At 42.9% G+C, this 18,767-nt stretch overlaps 1 protein-coding gene and 1 long non-coding RNA gene across 4 annotated transcripts in view; one reads left to right on the forward strand and one right to left on the reverse strand.

The window, feature by feature from the left end:
- The window catches only part of LOC111243152 (uncharacterized), a 47,141-nt gene that overhangs the window by 22,958 nt on the left and 5,416 nt on the right, over window positions 1-18,767 (reverse strand). The gene's annotated exons all lie outside the window — the stretch shown is intronic.
- LOC147759066 (uncharacterized) lies at window positions 694-12,441 on the forward strand. Its single transcript, XR_015318758.1, has 3 exons — window positions 694-5,470; window positions 5,673-11,653; window positions 11,772-12,441. It is a non-coding gene; the product is annotated as an uncharacterized LOC147759066 (long non-coding RNA).

Below are 18,767 nucleotides of genomic sequence, written 5' to 3' on the forward strand. Positions count from 1 at the left end.
TGATTCGTTGTTGGCCTATTGCAAATAGAAAAGTAACGAAACATCACCAGAGAAGTGGCACTGGAAGGAGTCGATAGTGAATGCGGTTTGATCGTGCACAACAGTACCATAAAAATCCTTTCATAATGCTCCTTTTTGTTTCTACTAGACCTTCACTCCTACAACTATTACTCAAGGCGATAGCGACACTCGCTATTTGATATTTGGATGGTTCGGACGTATACGCTACGCTACGTGAACGTGAAATTACCGATTTGCTATGATTACCAAAAGTTAAATCGAAAGAGATGAAAAACCTGGTAAGCGGTGCCAACATTAGCAGCAGCAGCAGCAGCAGCAGTGGCAGTAGATCAATTCGTAAGTAGTACCGCTGCCATCACCTGGCGGATGCCAGTCCCCTATCAAGTAAACAGCTAGCTATCTGTGTCACGCCATTCAAGCTTGCCCAGCAGGGTAGCGATGAAGTGTTATTCTTCTGGCGGCCTAGAAAACGGAAGGTATTATCATCGCTTCCATAGGATTTTTTTACTTCACTGGAAAGGTGGAAAGGATCACTGGAAAGGAACACGGCAGGTGAATGAGAATTGCACAGGTTGAACTAAGCAGATGGATCGGGGTCGAGGTCATTACCTAACCGATGGAAGATTATGCAGTCAGCCAGATAATATGCTGTTTCACGATTGTCAGGTAAACAAGACGTACAGTATCGTTATTGATCGTTTGATTGGAGTAAAGCATCATCATTACGTTCTTTTGTTTTCTCACTAGAAACTTCGCTAACAAAGATAACAAACTCAATCTTAACGGTGCTCAATGAGTACGAACGTTTTTACTGTTTTGGGTTCAACCACAATAAAAATGAAATTTCAAGGAATATCTGTTTCCTTGTTAGCTAAGTCGAATTCAGCTAACTAAAAATGATCCTTTATTTACAAAACGCATGAAAGTAATCTACCCCAGCCGGGTCCTCTCTCTCAGGATTTACAGGCTCTCCCTGTCTCTCACTCTCTGTTTTCCTAGTGGTATTGTCACCTCAGCTGTCCTCATCATTCGTGGCGACTATTCAGAAAAATGACAATATACGACCTTTGATGTCTTTGACCTTTGATGGGGGTTTATTTGTGTGTGTGTTAAGATAATATTATAGGCCTAAAACACCCTTTGGAATATAATAACTGGAAGTACTAAATGAGAGCTTGATATAATGCAAGTGCAGATCCAGCTCCATCTAGCATTGAAAATGGCCGTTGTACACCTTCCCACCTGCGTACGAAGCAAATTACTACTGGGACACTGAACATGACGATAGCGTATAACTGCGTACATCAACATATAGATAACACACCAAGCTAAGGTCACCCGCCGGCGGGCAACAACAATTTTCTTTGGCGAATCGTGATGGACAGTTGCTTCTGCTGTGGAGCAATATTGCCTTGTCAAAGGCGACGATTTTGCCCTTCACTTAGCCAAACTTCCTGACACTAGGTTCTTTCGGGGCACCTAGTTTTGAGATAAGCCCTTAGCAGCAGCAGCAGTAGTAGAAGCAACCTATTTTGCACCGCCTAAAATTCCCATCGTGGCCATCGATGAGCATCAAACAGGTCCTTGTGCCACGGATGTGTGAAGTTCAACTTAGGCCAAACGATAGCTCCGTTTTGCTGTCATTTGTTTAGCCAGCGTATGAAGCATGAAACTGCCTTATGGTTCGAATATACAGTCGCGAAAGGAGTGCTGTTATTACACGCACAACGCGCGGAATTCTGAAAACGTCAGAAAAAGGCCAATGGTTTCCTGTAGGTGTACGGAGCCATCTTCGGCCACTTTCTGTGAACACAGATCTGTATTTATAGAGCCCTTTTCTCTTGTCCCTTATCTGATGTCTGAGTATAAACAATATCGTCAAATTATAGGCGAAGTTAAAGACAGTTGCAACGAACGAATGCACACGAATGAATCGGTAGCCGACCATCACTATTGCTTGTCACACATTTTCAATGTCAATCCATCTATATTGAAAAATTACAATCGTGGGAAGCGACCACAACACCAAAACAGACGCGAAAGGTGACAACGACTAGAAGAGAAATAGTATGCACCGGTTCACTAACGAAGAGTGAGCGATTTCGAATCACGCGGACGTACGCGGTCACGCGTTTTTCATTCTTCTATCTTCATTATTGTTTCATTAAGTTTAGCTGCTATTGATTTTTGCAACGTTAGCTCCTGTGCGTAGCTCAATATCAAAAACAGAAACTGAAGGACTAAAGCGCACAAACGGAATCCGAGTTGGGTGGAGTAATACCGAATTCATTGCGAATACCTGTAGAGGTATATTTGTGACCCGTTTCCTTATTACCCACCATAAAAATGATCGAGAGAATAGTTATGCTAATATACAGCAGTGACGTGATAAACGTGAAACAACAATATCACGCCGGAAGCAGTCTTCCGTTATTCACGACTCAGTACGAGGCTGTAAGATTCCTCCAAGCAATCCTCTCGCTTATTGGTGCTCCAGTTATTTTCCCGAAATCCGTGTATCCGTTGTTAGTTACCTGCTAGTGACGTCTCCTCTGCCTAATTTACCACTCGAAACCGTCGTTGCACCGTATTGCTTATCACAGTGACACGAGTATTAGTAGTTTTTGCACTACTATTGCTTATATCAACAGTTATTATTCCTATGATTTATTTTAGTGATAATACTTCTTAGCTTGTTTGTACCGTATGATCTCAAGTAGAAATGTCGGTACTGCCGCTTCCACAGCGAACGATCTAATATGATCGTAACACTATATAAACACACGTACAAACAAGTAGCTTGACACGCTTTGTTACGGCGTTGAATATATCACCGTTGCTGCGGTCTTCCTTCTCTCTCTACTTCATAGAGTCCCTCGTTTTTCTTGCGTAGCCACTTAATCAGCTACCCCCTGTCACCGCCTCGATGCTACCATAATTCAATCCAATTGATCAGTCCCAGTAACTGGCTGGTAATGCTTGTGCGTGTATGTAAATGCATATGTTACCGTTGGCTGGAATTACCAGTAACGCTTTTAGTCCATGCTGGTGCTTATGCCGTACCTGAATATTTGGTTGCCAGGCCGGATGGTTCGAATAAATGCCAAGAGGGAGTAAAAGTTGTAATAGTAGCGGTATCTGTTACCCTTAAATGGTAACGATGAGGTCGACAAGGACAACAGCGCCGCCGCCAAAGGAAAAAGAAGCCATCAAGCACGAGCTTCGGGCGGCTTGACTACGTTGCCGGTGGCAAAAGTAGTGAATAGTTGTTGAGTCATAGGATTTAATAGGAAAACTCGAACGATTATCGTGTATAGTTGGGGTAGATACTGTTTCCGTAAAAAGTTCTCAGGAGGGGCACTCCTAGGGGCTAACTGAATGAGCGTTACTACAGACAGAAATTGCATGTTTTTTACTACTGTTCTATAGTGCCCTATCACGTGCTTTAATAGAACATGCGCAGTAATAGAGGGCCGGTGTAAACAAGCATTTCCATGACGATATAGCACAGTGATCGGTCGCTCCTGGTTATTTTTTTTCTTTCATAATTGATTCTGCGTTTGATAGGTCAATTTTCGGACAAAGCAAATGTCACCAGCACGTGTGTGCTGTATGAAATCGTATGTTACGTTTTCTTTATAAGCCTAATTATATCTTAAGTATCGAACGAATCAATCAGGCTAGTCGAAATAAAGCCCGGTTCCCGCAACCTGCAGGGTGCGATACGTCGCATGCCCGGCAGCGTGTCACAACGGTGAAGCACGCTGAACCTTCTCAGAGAATCTACATGCTTGTTTTGTCTTTTCGTAACTAATCAGAACTGTTTCAGCTTTGAAGGCAAGTGCGGCGCGCATGAAGCTCGGTAAGCTAGAAGTAAAGGTGTTAACCAAACGACTAATGGCTACCGTCACAAGTAATAAGCCGCCGATATAAATGTAGTGCAGACTCTTTTGTTTGAAAACTTTTTAGTTGTATTATCGACGTACCGTTACGTGACGCTTATTCGAGAAGCTTGAAAATGAATGAAGATTTCGAGCTTTTGCTTCTGGTTCTACTCTGATTAACGATGACTTTAGATGTTCGGTTTCTCGAACGAAACAATGCATGTCGGAGCACCTAACTAAATGTTTCAAGTTTTACGTTCGGTAGCTTAGTTAACCATTTTACCGGACGGTTAGCGTCCAGCGCGAAACGAAGTGTGCCGACCTTCGGGGTCAAATTCACACCGTCATGTGTCCCTCAGGTTTAACACGCGAACTTCACTCACTGCGCGATCGATAAAACGTGTTGGAGGCCTTTGGCTGCGTCCGATAGGCTCTCTGTGTTTGTTAAAGGTATCTGAACGCTGATTCAGCGTGGTCGAGATTCGGAGCTAGTCACTTATGTCTAAAATAACACGAGAATAGTTTCAGGCATCAGTTAGTAAGATATAGCGATAACTAGCCGATAAGATATTAGTATACTCTGTAGCTAATTACCCACTGCCAAAAACGGCTTGTTAGCTGGAAAAAAGAGCGTACATGGTGAAGTCGTTTTTGCCTAAGTCTTTATTTCTTAGCCAATCGGTTGAATAGCGTAAATAAGTTTATATGGTAAGTATGCGTGGCTTGATTTTTTAAATAGACTAAACGGAAGAGAATTATCCGTCTTTGTTGTTGGCCAAATGAGCGCCGAGTAATTTCAGTTCAGTAAGTCCGTGCCTGCTGCACTGTAACTTAAATAGCAGGTAACTTCATAACAATATTTGTTAAATCTGCTCGCGCGTCAAGCTGCCAGCTTAAGCTGGCTAAATCGGAACGTGGCGTAATACAGAGACAAAACAATGCTGGACTCATCTGTCAACATCTTCGATCAGCAGCCGAAAATCATGAAAAATAGTGTGACGGATATTCCCGTCCGTAACATTAAAATCGCGCGTATGAAAGTGAATCTAAGCATCACTAGTACGAAAGGCGACTATGTGAGGCTTGAGGGTCGGGCGAAGTCCGCGAAACACATACACACACACACACCTAATAACAATAACATCTACACGATACCTATTCCTTCCATTTGACTCCTCCACGGGTGTGCAGTGCTAGTGTTTAGAAGGGCTCCAATCTACGTGACGAAATTAGCTTTCTTGTCGCTTTGTCGTTTACTGAATTTGACTCGGTTCCTCACAAGTCCTCATATATAACAGTATAGGCTAAACAATTAGAATGGCTGCCTGTACAATTAAACTGGGCTCAGTTCATTTAAACAGCAAAAGAATCTTTCAAAAACTCGATCAATAATGCGCTGATAAGTTTTATCGTGCAAAATTTCTAGACGCCATTGCTGAATATGAAATTTGCGATTTTCATCTAATAATCTAATAATATACCCCAGATATAATCTAAAACAGCAACCATTACGTGAAATATACTTTCTGAATTGATACTTACGGATATGGGAGCACGATCTAAAGGTAAGCATTTCGAATCGGGTTTGTGTTTGGCGTTTAACCTAGGAACAATCGGATATATATAGAGTACACGTATGACCGCGTTCCATCAACTTATGCAATAGGCATTTACTTCTGTTCGGTATCAGAAGGCGTACATGAGGAAGGTGAAGCAAAATGGGCTCTAACCTTGGACCTAACCTTCGACCTGCTCGATGCATTTCAGGAGACGGGATGTATCGCCTAATAGGAATTGCTTTGTTCAGCTGACCCTTTCTTCATTTTCTTTTTCCTAGCTTCGCGTTCGTGACTCACTCAACCACTTAAATCTTCTCCTTCACTCAGGTTATCATCCTTCTCGTTAATTGTCAGTCTGGAGAATTTTATTGTGGTCACGAAGCTAGATGAAGGCTGGTTAACGAGTTAGACGAAATTTTAGCACGGATAATCTATTCCGTGATTATATTCCAAGGAGCCGCATTCGTGTTATGTGTATGTGTATATGCTTCTTTTTAATTGGTGTTTGAAGCTGGAAAAGGTTTTCTCCTAAAAGCAAAGGTTGATTGGATTATGGTCTCAGTGCAGTGAAATAATTAAATTATCTCTATAAGCAAACGGCTATGAATCGATCAGTCGAAGTCTGAAGGTAGTATACGTATAATATGAAACGAGCTAAGAACGGAGACAGTATTGAAAACCGTTGCCCATAGGGATGATATTCTCCGACGACCGAGAACGTGTATGGATAGTCGGAGTAATAACGACTCTCCAGGAGGCAACCCGATTCGTGATTAAGCTCTAAATGGTCGATAGCTTATCCTAGTAGCTATATCTTTCAAGACGATATCTATTGAACTTAACGAGAGAGATCAGCACAATTTTCAGTATACGCCTGCCTGTACGATAACCGACTTTTGCAGGCTTCGGTCAATCTTTGCAACACTCGCTATGCTACCCAAAACGAAGCATACACATTAGAATATTGCGGTAAAACAATATACGGGTCAAAAAAATCTGACGATGCGAAGATCGTACCATAATTAACGACGGTGAATATGTGTGTATGTATGCATGAAGACGATTCTAATGGAGCAAGAACCGGCTCGTCGCTGTCTAAATGGCACAGGATCTCGTTAGGTCATCGTTACGAAGTCAGCCAACGCCCTACTATGGCCCCTTAAGGAAGTTTCAGCTACGTGCTGAGGCTCGGGCGAACGAGGCGAATTTGAGCCAAAAAGACTCCACAGCGGGGGCTCAGCTGTCGAAAGCCCTCGATGTATGTCCGTGCGTAGTACGCATAGGTGATTGTTGCGTGGTTACGTACGCTTATCCGGGATAGCAGTGAGGTCTGTGATCATTGTCTGTGTAGGTGGAGGACGAGGATAGGACGTCACAGTCGATTAGCAACGCCGGACCTATCGGATCTGGAGCAAGCCGCTCCCATAATGGGACACCTCATTTAGGCTGAAGACCCAACGCAGCCCTGCATTTATAAGTAGAACGTATATATATGTACAAGGTGGTGCGTCCATACCGGGGGAGACTTCGCGGACTGTTCATTGAAATGGGCATGCTTTCGTCCGCTATCATTAATATCAAAGAAAAACTAGTTTTTTGTAGAACAAAACAAGCTCATCATGGCTAAAAAAACACGTAGATTTTGGATCTTTGGAGTCAGTATCAGATACCGTCCGACTTTTTCGTTCACAAAGATTAAAAACTGCCTATTTTACTCAAAATGGACAACTTTATTGTCGGTTTCTATAGGACTTCTGAAAGATCCGAGGAAAACTTCTCTGAGGCAAACCAAAAGATCCTCAACAGGTTTCAGATCTTAACAGACTCCTCAGAATTTAGAAAGCTATTTTGATACACTTAGGTCTTTTATACAGAAATTAAAGGTCGTTTTAGTGAGGAGAATATCAACCCTTTGGGCATTTTAGCCGTTTTAAACTGTTGTATTTTTGAGATTTAATACCAGCTCGAGGTTTAATCTCAGAATATTCTCTACGCAGCCGTTAAGCGAGCTTACAACTAAAAAGGTCGCCTGTGACAGAGTTACAATGGAAAAATTATCTGTGGCTAAAATGAAAATTATTTTGTAAATGGCTAGTTAGTTATTTAGGTCCCGAATGGAAGCTATAATTTTTATAGTATATGCAAAGAATTTCCTATAAAATATTTGTCTTCGTTTAGATCCAACCTTAAAGACAGAGCATAAGAAAAGCTCTTAATTTAGACGTGCCACGCTTCATATATATCTATATATATATATATATATATATATATATACATCCGGGCATGGCAGTTACCTATACGGCGAATCAGAATGATTAGAACCGCTAGGTTGGTCCTTCAAAAAATAAAGAGACAGATAGACGGCCATTGAAGGATTCAGGTATAGTCTTTTTTCTCATCAAGCATACTGATTGTAGCAGAAGGCCACGCCCGCTTGAGACTAGGACAACCCTCGTCTCATTCAAGGGGACGAAGAAGTGAGAGTTGCTTGCAGCGCGACTGGCCCGTATTCATATATACATACATACACCACCCGATAGAATTATAATAAAATGAAGACTGACGTCAAGAGGCAGGTGCAACAGCTGATACCCAAAGGTACCGGATGGGTTTGGGATTTGGGAGTCGGTTGATGTTGGACGCTGCATAAACAATCAGCGTCGTCTAAAGTCCTTGACAAAAAAACAGTGCGACAATATAACCTTCAATGCTATTGGTTTCCATACTCTTATAAATTTCAACGTATGAGTTCAAAACGAGCCCGATTAGGTAGGTTTTTGGTTACAGTTGACAGACATTTGGTAGGGTAGAAGGTGCTTTAGCTATGGGCTCACTTGGATCCGTATCAACCTTGCATGTCGCTGTGGAAAATATGTACAGGTTCAATACAAATAGTGCTGATCCGTATGGAAATTCTGCTTCACTGGACTTTGGTTAAAATTACAAATGATGTTTTGGTTATTTTGTTCAATTCAGATGCTTTAGGTGGCTGTGCTAGGGTTGATTAAACATGGCGCATTTACTCCACCCAGTTTTACCGCTTTCTCTTGAGTAAATCTGGGTTGCTTTTTAAATATGAGATTTGGCTAAACGTACGTTGATATTTCGTCCAAATCATGATTTATATTTTACGTTAGACCTAAGTACACTTTTTTTAAACATATAAAACGTACTTCCTTTTGTTCTCCAAGTCATAACTAGAGCAGACACAATGGCCCAGTAACCAGCACCTTTTTTCTTTTTTGTGGTACGTGATAAAGCCCAGCAAAATCGCGCAGGTCATCTTTGTTTTCCTGCCCGTACTTTCTAAATATAAGCTATAGTCGATAGTTTGTCATTTAAACATATTTCTGTTTAGTACGTTATATGTACATGGCGTCACAGCAAAGACTCTTGATTCTTCGTTAATAAAAAGCGGTTTATGAGGCTGCGGGATAATTTCTAATAATAAACTTCAATAGAGATCAGCCAGCTAGAACTATCGCGGTTCCTTCATGGAGTTTTAGACATTTAGAAAACAAAGTGCGTTTGAGCGTTGGCAAAATTAGAATCAACAAACGAGTGCTCAAACCTTTTCTGCTCAGGCCAAGGACACGCCGACGGCTTTTGAAGGAGTCGGCCACAGACGGCGGTAGATCGACCGAGACTGGAAGATTTCTTCTTTCAATAGCAACGAGTAATTGTGTAGCAAAGCCATCCATAGGTCTGGGATTGAGCTTGTAGGATAGTGACAATTAGTTATCCTTTCTTATACAAACAACCTGTAATAGCTGGCTCATGTATTGCTGCATAACGGTAGGCAGCATGTAAAATAATCAAATCTATAAAATTTGCCCACGATTAGGATGTTTCAAGCGAAATACTTAACCAGTACTATTACGAGAGTCATCAATTATGGTATGCTATTTTTTATTCAGAGGTATTTCTCTATTAGTACGTGCTATCAGCATCATTTTCAAACAAATTGTAGAAACAGCTGCTGAAGATATCTTTTCTCGTAGTGAACTCTTATTTTAACATGCACTGCGTAATGTATTCGCCTGTGCAGCACAAAGACACCGCTAAATCGTTATGTGACGCGCCAGCCAAGATCGTTACTGTAAAATATCGTCGTTGTTTTTTTTTACTCTTTTTATAATCGTTGGCTTGGATTCTCTCAAAAGTGTTACCCATGAGTTTGTTGTCTATCATATGGAGTGTCTACGTCGCACCTCCTCCCTTCCCCACTGGCCCCGAGTATCACAGACGCCGATTCAGACGCGAACAGTTGGGGCGGAGGCTCATCCATTCCATTCATTGCCCAACGACGCCCGTGTCAGCCAATAAAGATCTAAATACAATAAAGAAAAAGACCAAAAAAAAAGATACGAATGAGTGAGCGAGCGAGCGAACCAGGCAGGCTACGAATGAAATGCAGAAGAGGCGCTAGATGGGAGAAGAACTCACTCTTTTATCGTTGAGAAAAGCTGCTGATCATGGTGATGCTGTCGACACAAGACATCCACTCAGCAGGGTCGACTCATACGCGACATGTAACGATGTGTATAACATAATGTATTCGAATGTTAAATCGAATTGAAACAAACGTCAGAGGCACTGCCGATGCTACAAATACGCCAATTCTATAGGCGACAAATTGGTATACATATGCGTGTAGACGTGTTGGGTCAATTTGCGACTGGTCTGCGTTGATGAAACAAAGGCCTGTACCAGCCAAATAATCAAACAGCCAGCCAGACGCGCAGAGGCAGCTGTGGTAACTAACCAAAAGCGAATCGGATAAGCGGATGTGGTGAGCGCTGATGAATCGAGTGGATATCTCGTATCGAATATCCGGCGCATATGCATGTGTATAAAGTGGTCCTATGTCCTGTGCGAAGGCTCAATGGAGCAGATAGAGGCGCCAATTTGTATGCCAAATAATACTGTTCGTCAAGCTATACATAAAAAAGAGCCCTCGACATATGGGTGTATAGTATAATAGATATATCGGTATACAGAACTCAAAGGTAAAAATCAAGATCCTCTATGGTGAGAAAAGGCGCTGTAATGATAAAGCGCTTATTTTCCAGATGATCCCCAGCGTACATATAATGCGTTTCACCCTCGTAAACGTATATAGTTCTTCAATCATTCTTATGAGTGTGGCCTTATACACGCTGGAATAACGTACAATCCAATACATTTCGACTCAACATACGAAGTATCTTCCAGTCGCTGTCTGTGCGGAGCATCTTACTGGGAAAAACCTCGACGCGCTGACAAAGACCGCAACTTCCGTCACGCCTTCGGCGGCACGCGATTTCTCCGTTCGCGTTTAAAATTTGAATAAGTTGCAACAATAATTTAAAACCAGTCTATACTCATAATCGGCAAGCATAATTATTAGACCCAAACGAATCAGCTTCTCTTATAATAGTCGGTATAGTGACAGCTTAAAGAGAGCTCGCCGTGGCTTCGCTGTCGAACCGCAAAGTTTAACTATTTCGTCCATCTTTTTACCGACGCCGCTCGACGATGTTGAACACAAGGCGTTCGTCATTGGGATTTCCACACGGCATCCGTTCTTCCCTGTTGTTATGTCTGTAGAAAGCAAGCAAGGATATTCATGCCGACGAATTTACACGCGCAGGAATATCGCTATAGGCTCACAGTGACTTCAGTTACCCTAATCAAAAGCCCCAACGTCAATATGGGCATCAGCAGGTAACTTGTGGTCGTTCAGTCCACAGACAGCCGATGAAAACGACGTGTGCGCGTGGTGCTAATTAGTTCGTTTATTCATTCCAAGCGTGCAGTTGTCACCATAATTGGTGCCAACAAACGTTAATTTCCCGCTGTTTTTTTCGTCGTGCATCCGTGCTTCGAAATCGAAGTTCTATCATAGGTTCTGTCGACATGGCAGGTACAATGTTGGCGCCACTAGTTATCGGCTAGTACATTGTTATAGGAGTGGATTTGTATCGAGTCGTTTGTAGCTGTTGTATAACATTGTGCTTCAATGTGGATTTTGTATTCACAAGGATCGTTGGAGACCGATAACCGCACTAGGTTTTTCGACGGTAACCGCGGTAGTGGCGGCAGCCACTGCCCGTCAGGCGAATTCTATTGAATACGTAGGGGCTACGGGTAATCAACACATCCGAAATACAAGCCCTGTGAAGAGCTGTCATCTGTGTACATCTTACGGTACGCCAGGTTGGAGGATGTTTGTATGTCTATGAATCGTGGTCATCGATGTTGTGTACTCAACCTTAGGTTGTTTTTTTTTTTGTCTATTTTCCTTTTCTTATTTTATTCTTTTCAGTAGTCTGACCGTCTGAATAGGCAGTCTACAAGCGTAACAGCAATGACAGTAACGCGAACCACGGCACGATAACGCTGTCAACATAGGCGGCGCCAGCAACGTCACCGGCAACGACAGAAGCATCCGCCGTCACCACAAAAGATGTAGAAAACCCCACGGCGGTGTCGCTGTTCACCGCAGGAGCTATTGACCGAACGACCGTCGCAGTCGGTGCCGCCGCCGCCTCCATCATCTCCGTTGTCGCATCTTTGCCGTTCATCTCAGTCGCTCGTAGTGTTCTCCACTTGTCGCTTACTAGGGCCTACGACTAGCACGACGACTACTGTTGCTACTATATAGTACAACGATTATTATAGGAGGAGCTGTGCGAGGAATTTGTGCCCCATTCCTGCGCCCGTCCGTGGATCGGACGGAAGGAAGCCCACTTCCCGGATACTGAACAGAACCGAGCCAAAATGAATCGAGGCAAGAAACAGCAGCCTAACAACAAGTCTTCTGAACAACAAGTCGCGATGATGATGGCGACGAAAACCAAAGGCACGACGGATGTATTGCGCGCCGACTGACTGGATGGCTGGCTCAGTCCGACTGACTTCGCACAGCCGTAGCGAAACATCACGGCAATCGAGGATGGATAGGCAAACAGGCAGGCTAAGAGAGAAGGAAAGACGAGCGGGGTTGGGGGTCGGCGGGTTGGGGGGAGAAGAGTAAGTGCTAGCAAATGTAGAGACGAGCCACAGGAGCGGCGAAATTGTGCCGCTGGCAGAAGTTGCTGGCAAGAGAGGGTAGTGTAATAAAGCCAACTAGCCTACAACGTACCCTATAACCAAACTATACAACAGCACATGACTAGAGAGCACAACGATCTTTCGATCTTCTATTCCTTCTGATCACATTGTTGTTAATGCCGCAGCTATTTCCACTTTGCGTAGAACGTGCTTGCGTACTATTCTGTATATGGCAGCTAATCAGCCTATGGATGGCAGCTAATCAGACGATGACGCAGAGAAAGCGATTCGTTCTGTGTCATGATTATCATTCTTAAGTGCGACCTTAAGGGCCTACATCAAATAAGCGTAGGGCATCCTGATAGGTTGTCGAACAAAATATTTCATTCTCTATCTGCTTGTGCTCACCACATTTGAACGAAGATTAAAGATGAACGGATTAACTGCTTGTATAGTTCTTGTTTGGTCGATTAAAAGGATGGGTTTATCATTATATGAATATTTTAGGTTAAGCTCAAACGTGTAATTAAGCGACTTTATTTATTAATGAAACTAAGCGAACACGATAACGGGCAGATATAAATCTAGGATACAAAATACTGGAAGCACAACAATGGCTGCTATCTATCATTGGTGTGCTTTAACGGGTTATAACGACGGGCGGAGAAGGGAGGACCTTAGGACGATAAGATACCATTATTTTCAGCTCTGCTAATCAATCTCAAGCTGCTTCGTACACAGACTACGCTAAACCCTCTTTATGAGAGTATGATACAAACATCCAGATTGTATGAACTGAAGTATATGTAGAATAATTACAAATACTAATATATCTCTTGAGTAACGACTGACAACTCTCGATTAGTGAACAATAGTATCCCATTAATTTCCGTTTTCTTGCTCATCGCTAAATGAGGCCAAAAATGTGGGTCAACGATCATGAATGGGTCGAGATGAACCCGATAGAAACTCTGTCGCCATTACGAATGTCCTTCACCTCAGGAATCGTGATGAACAGCATATCGAGATACCATTGCTAATGTCGCTATCGTAACCGAGCTGCAGTAATCCACTTGAATAGTTTTTGCATTGACAATTCCGAAATTACACACAAACGCACATACGTTGACATGCTTCCTCTCGAGAGCTGATTGAGATAGTGGAGGAGCGTGTGTTCTCGCTACATGGCGTAGCCGCTATAGCGATGGCACAAGCTGTGTAGCTGGCCGTTGGAGAGGTGTGTTAGCTGAGCCGGGCCGCTCTGGGCGGCTGCTCTGAGGAGTTAGAAAAGTTTCGCGAGCCCATCCGGTGTCCTTGGGTGCTTCATAGGCAAAAAGTACTATTCTCGGCAGATACACAGCAACTTTGTCCTTCTCGGCCTCGAGTTGACCTTAAACTAGTTCCAGCTCGAGTAGGCGCCTACTCACCAATCCTGAACAAAAAGTGTCGAACCAGCTAGCCCATCATAAGCGTTTCACTCTCTTGGTTTGTACTCGAAATGTCTTGAATCCTTCAAATAAACTTTGCATTGATCCTCAACACCAGGGAGGTTGTCCTTCAACTCTACATCCGGCCAACAAACGATTTCTCCCGCTCATCTTGAGTTCTGTACAACTGTATTCTAATAATTGCAGTTTTACAACAGCAGTAAGGCCTGACATCAGAAATGGATACAATGCTGAGCACCAGAGACGTCCGAGTGGCACATCACGCACTCTGAAAATTATCAGCGTAACTTCTAGTAAAACTCACCTAACCTTGTTGTCATTCACCTAAATCAATCTTCTAATAGTTTAATGGCCTACTGCGAAATGAACATGTTCGCGACACGTCGGCCAACCTTTGGCTAAACGCCAAGCTTTTATATTATATCAACCTTAATAGTAAACCATTATATGTAACAGGTCACGTCAAGGGGTGAGTGTTACAGCTTGCCACTCAGGGAACTGTGAGTAATTCAAATACCCTAACCTATTCTGTGTACCAAGAACGTCTATCTGACTGCAGTATCATTTCCTTAACATTGGACATAGCAGAAAAAATTTGCGTCAAACGTAAGTTATGACCGAGATCCTGGATACGAGGTCTCCCTGAAGGTGGAAATGTTGACTAAAGTTTTAGTTTCGTTGCCCCATCCTCGGTGGTCGACCATCATTTCTATTGGTTCAAAGTTGGCATTAGTGGTACTTCAAGAACGTAATTTTGATTTGTTTGAACACAGTTTCTACTTCGAGTCACCCACTCAGAGGCATATTTTACTCGTGTCTAGCCAAACTTTTCGAACTACCAGCGCTTTATCTTTATCAAATTGCTACTTAACGTCGACATTCTTTAATTACTGTGGTTCTGTCGGTGACATCGACCTATTTAACCTGTTGATTTGCTTACTGAGTTCCGGTCGACGAGGTTCTCGTGAGACCTCAGGTACTCATCTGTTAAAAGTCATCACAGCCATGAACTACTACGTTTGGAAAGAATTTTCCAGGGGCAGCTCTTGACATAAGAGAAGTAGCATGGTTGTTGTCGCACTGGCCGTCAATGAGCAATATCATTCGACATTACGCATGCCGGTATTCAGCGCTATTTCGTGCACTGTCAATGAGATTATTGATGGCGGTAGCAGTTGTAGCAGTAAAAAGAAGAGAAAGTGAGAGTGGCTATGCACCAGCATCTTTCGCCGAAACTCTACTATAAAAGCCATTCATACATTGCTTCAACGTACGTTGAACGCCTGATTGTCGTAAACCCTCATAAACCTGTCTTTCAGACTGACACTTGGCTTAGGCGAACGTATAATACCTTTCTCTCCCTCCTCCGCAAAGCTCTTTCTGTATCAATCTCTTTCCGTCTCGAAGCAACCCCCATTTTATCTCTGACAGACCTCCCCACCCCAGACCGTGTCCTAAATGAGATTTGCGCTTAAGAAGACTCGTTTTTGCAGAATCTCAAATTGAATGCTGCACTCTCTCGGTAGGAGATTGTGCCGTTGAGCGTGTCTGCCCCTGGAAGAACCCTCGATGTGTTGTGATCCACCGCCGCTGCTTTTCGAATCTCGATGCTCGACACAACCGAGATAAAATGGCGCTTCGAAGAATCTCGCTATGGCTACGTACAAGCACACTCTCACAAGAAAATAGACCCTTGAACTAACTGCTGATGGGGTATTCCGCTGTTTCCGAAGAGAAAATTCAGCGGTTGGAGCCAAAAGGCCGCCAACGCAATAACCTCCTCCTTCTGTGCCTTATTCGTCCGTCTGTTCTTCCTGCGGACAAGAAGAGAAGACAAACCATTGAGACTGCTAGCTATTAGGACAGCTTGGCGACGATGCGTCACCCCAAACGGAGGGATTGAGGTGAACAGCGGTGTATCACTTCGGTCGCGAGCAGAGCGAAATACAGAGAGCTAGCTTACATCCGCCTGGCAATTGAAGACTGCAACATCCCTTCCCCGTGGAGACGGCTCACTTCTGTCCGGCCTGGCCAGTCAGCCAGCCATTCAGACCGGGTCTTCAGCCATCACGTGGCAGCATCCTGACGCCATACATACACGGACACTATTCTGATGCGCCTCTTTTTCTAGATGATGCCCTTCTTGTTGTAAAACCGCATCTTCCGCCTATTTAGAAGAGGTGCGACGCGACCCATAGGGGGTCATCAGTCGACAGGAGACAGCCGGTTCCGTCCGTCATGGGCCTATCGCTGCTTCAGCTTCTACTGCTGCGGTATCTCTAACTGCTGCTGTTGTTTATTGCCTGCGTATCAATAACTAGACTGTCTGAGTGGTCGAAGATTAGCTGTTCATTATTTGCCCGGTGCCCTCCTCTAAAGAACGGCTGTGTGACTCTGAAGGGGGGCTTCACCGATAGCAATGCCTGCTAACCGTAGAAGTAGAAGCAGTTTTCTTATAAATCTACGATGGACTTTTGGATGAAGATGACCCCACCTGTGGGGTGGGTGCGCTAGCCAAGCCAGGTTTTTTCTCTAGTTCATATTCTTTCAATAGTTAAAGGATCGAGTTGAAGCCATTTCTTGTATAGAATGCGCATCGTGAAAGACTCATGGCGAAAAATTACGTTTTTCCGTTACGTATCAACTGTGCTATTAATATTCGCAGTTTTCATCCATCTAATCGGAAGTCATCATTGTATTATGTAAGCCTACTGCCAAACACGTAGAAGTGCAACACAAATGGCTGTCGTCAGCAATCTTCAAGCAACGCTTGTCAACCGTTCGTGATGCTTCAGCTATCAGGCTGGTAATCAGCAGAACGAGATTAATTTAGATTACTGTTCAATTATCAGTCGGCTGACAAGAAGTTATTCTGTACGTAAATTGCGCGCCACTGAGTTTTAAACGTATCGTAGCATTGTAGGCCTCTACCGGTCATCTAACTCTAAACTGGGTTTAGATCATATCCCGTATAATGACACGGTAAAGGAAAAGATGTAAGATGAAGCATAAGTTGAACAAAGGGAACTTATCCTATCCAAATATTTGCTAATAGCAATAATTTTCCTGGCGTTTTGCATGCCCCTACCGGTGTAATAGTGACTTTACCTATAAATTGTCTGGCTGGCACCTTTTGCAATTGAGGAGCGATACTCTCATCTTCGAGCAATGAGGCACGACGCGTACGACTAATTTCCCTTAAGCCAGAACTAATTCCACCGCTTTTTCGTCGACCAGCTCCTTAGTGGCATTGACTCAATTTTACGGTATAAATTATCCAAGTTCATCATAAAACTTGCGTTTCGGTCAAGTGATCTAATAAAACGTCGAAATAGATTAATGATTAAAAGTTGATGTATGACGGAGACCGCCCGAACCTGCTAGCTCGAATCTCACGGCGGGCCTGCAGTAAGTTGTATGGGCTTAATTTTTCCTTTTTAATACTTTAAACATTCCATCCTATACGCTGGGACCATCTGTTAGGTTCGTGCCCGTTATAAATATGAACCTATTTTCCATTCTATACCTTGCTAGCCTACCAGTTAATTTCTATCCACTGCTTTCAGGCTCTTTAGATCAGAATAAAGTAGTAACGATCGAATTACCCTAAAGGTGAAATTTTTATGCTTTCTTTTTGCTCATCGGTATATAAACTACATACAACCAATAAAGTAGATGATCACATATATTTAAATGAGTAAAAATTTGAAGTAAGACTTTGAGCTGAAACAGCTTGTTAACAGATGCCAGATTATCGCATAAAATAAGTCTTTACAATGATAACAACGTGGTCCCCATAATGGTGCGATAGTAACGTATTTGCCTTAGACAGACACTCCTTATCTCATGCTGGGAGCCAGTCATCTGAAATAATGCTTAATGACATAAAATAAAAAACAGTTATACTTTTACAACAACAATAACAATAAAAAACAATAATTATTATAATAATAGTAATAATTACAGCTATATTAGGTGCTAAGTATAATTCATCCCCCAGCTATTGAAATTGCTTTTGAAGCTCATACAAAGTATTTGGATCAGTAATTTTTTTCTGGTGAGATCTTCATAGAAGCTAGTAACAGGTGGACACCCTCGACCGTCAGTTTTCTGCGTAATTGTAGTACGAGCTTGTTTGTGATCTAGGTGGACTACCCGTAGATGCAATCTGTGAGGCTGTCTTTCGATCATGTGTGGTGTTCTCTTGCTTTCTCTCGAACTTCGTCTATTGAAGTCGGACGCACGTCCGCCTATAGGTTTTGTGGCCGGCCCACTTTAATGCATCAGTCGACTTAGCTGTTCAATCAAAGATACGGTTGTAGGCTGACTGACTCTTGCTACATTAGACGTACGGAATACAGCATTAGATAGTCCTTAGATGCGCTCAATTATGAAGAGAAAATGTTTCATAAAAAAACGCTATGGCATCAGTTCCAATGTCACATTTTTCATAAAGGTTGCTTTATTAGCATTGGATACAGATAAACGAAGGCGGCGATGAATATTAATTGCTAAACGGGACCGATTTTTTTATTTTATTCCATTAACTGTATACATCGATATTCCGTAAATCGTCCGCAGGATGCCAGCTCGGCGAACTCAAAGCTCAGCCCAAATCATTAAACGTTTCTGACAGTACTTCCAGCTATGTCAAGTAGAAACGAATCGAGAATATCGACCGCCTTACTGATTTGGATCTCATAGACAAACTATTAAATCAACACTACCGGGGCTACGCAATGATAATGCAAGCACATACGAGATGCTTGCATGCGGAAGCGTCCATTCCTACCAAGTGTATGAACACTCAAAGACAAAGT

This window comes from Varroa destructor, unplaced genomic scaffold (assembly GCF_002443255.2).
Source record: "Varroa destructor unplaced genomic scaffold, Vdes_3.0 BEIS01000001.1, whole genome shotgun sequence".
In the NCBI taxonomy this organism is placed as follows: Eukaryota; Metazoa; Arthropoda; class Arachnida; order Mesostigmata; family Varroidae; genus Varroa; species Varroa destructor.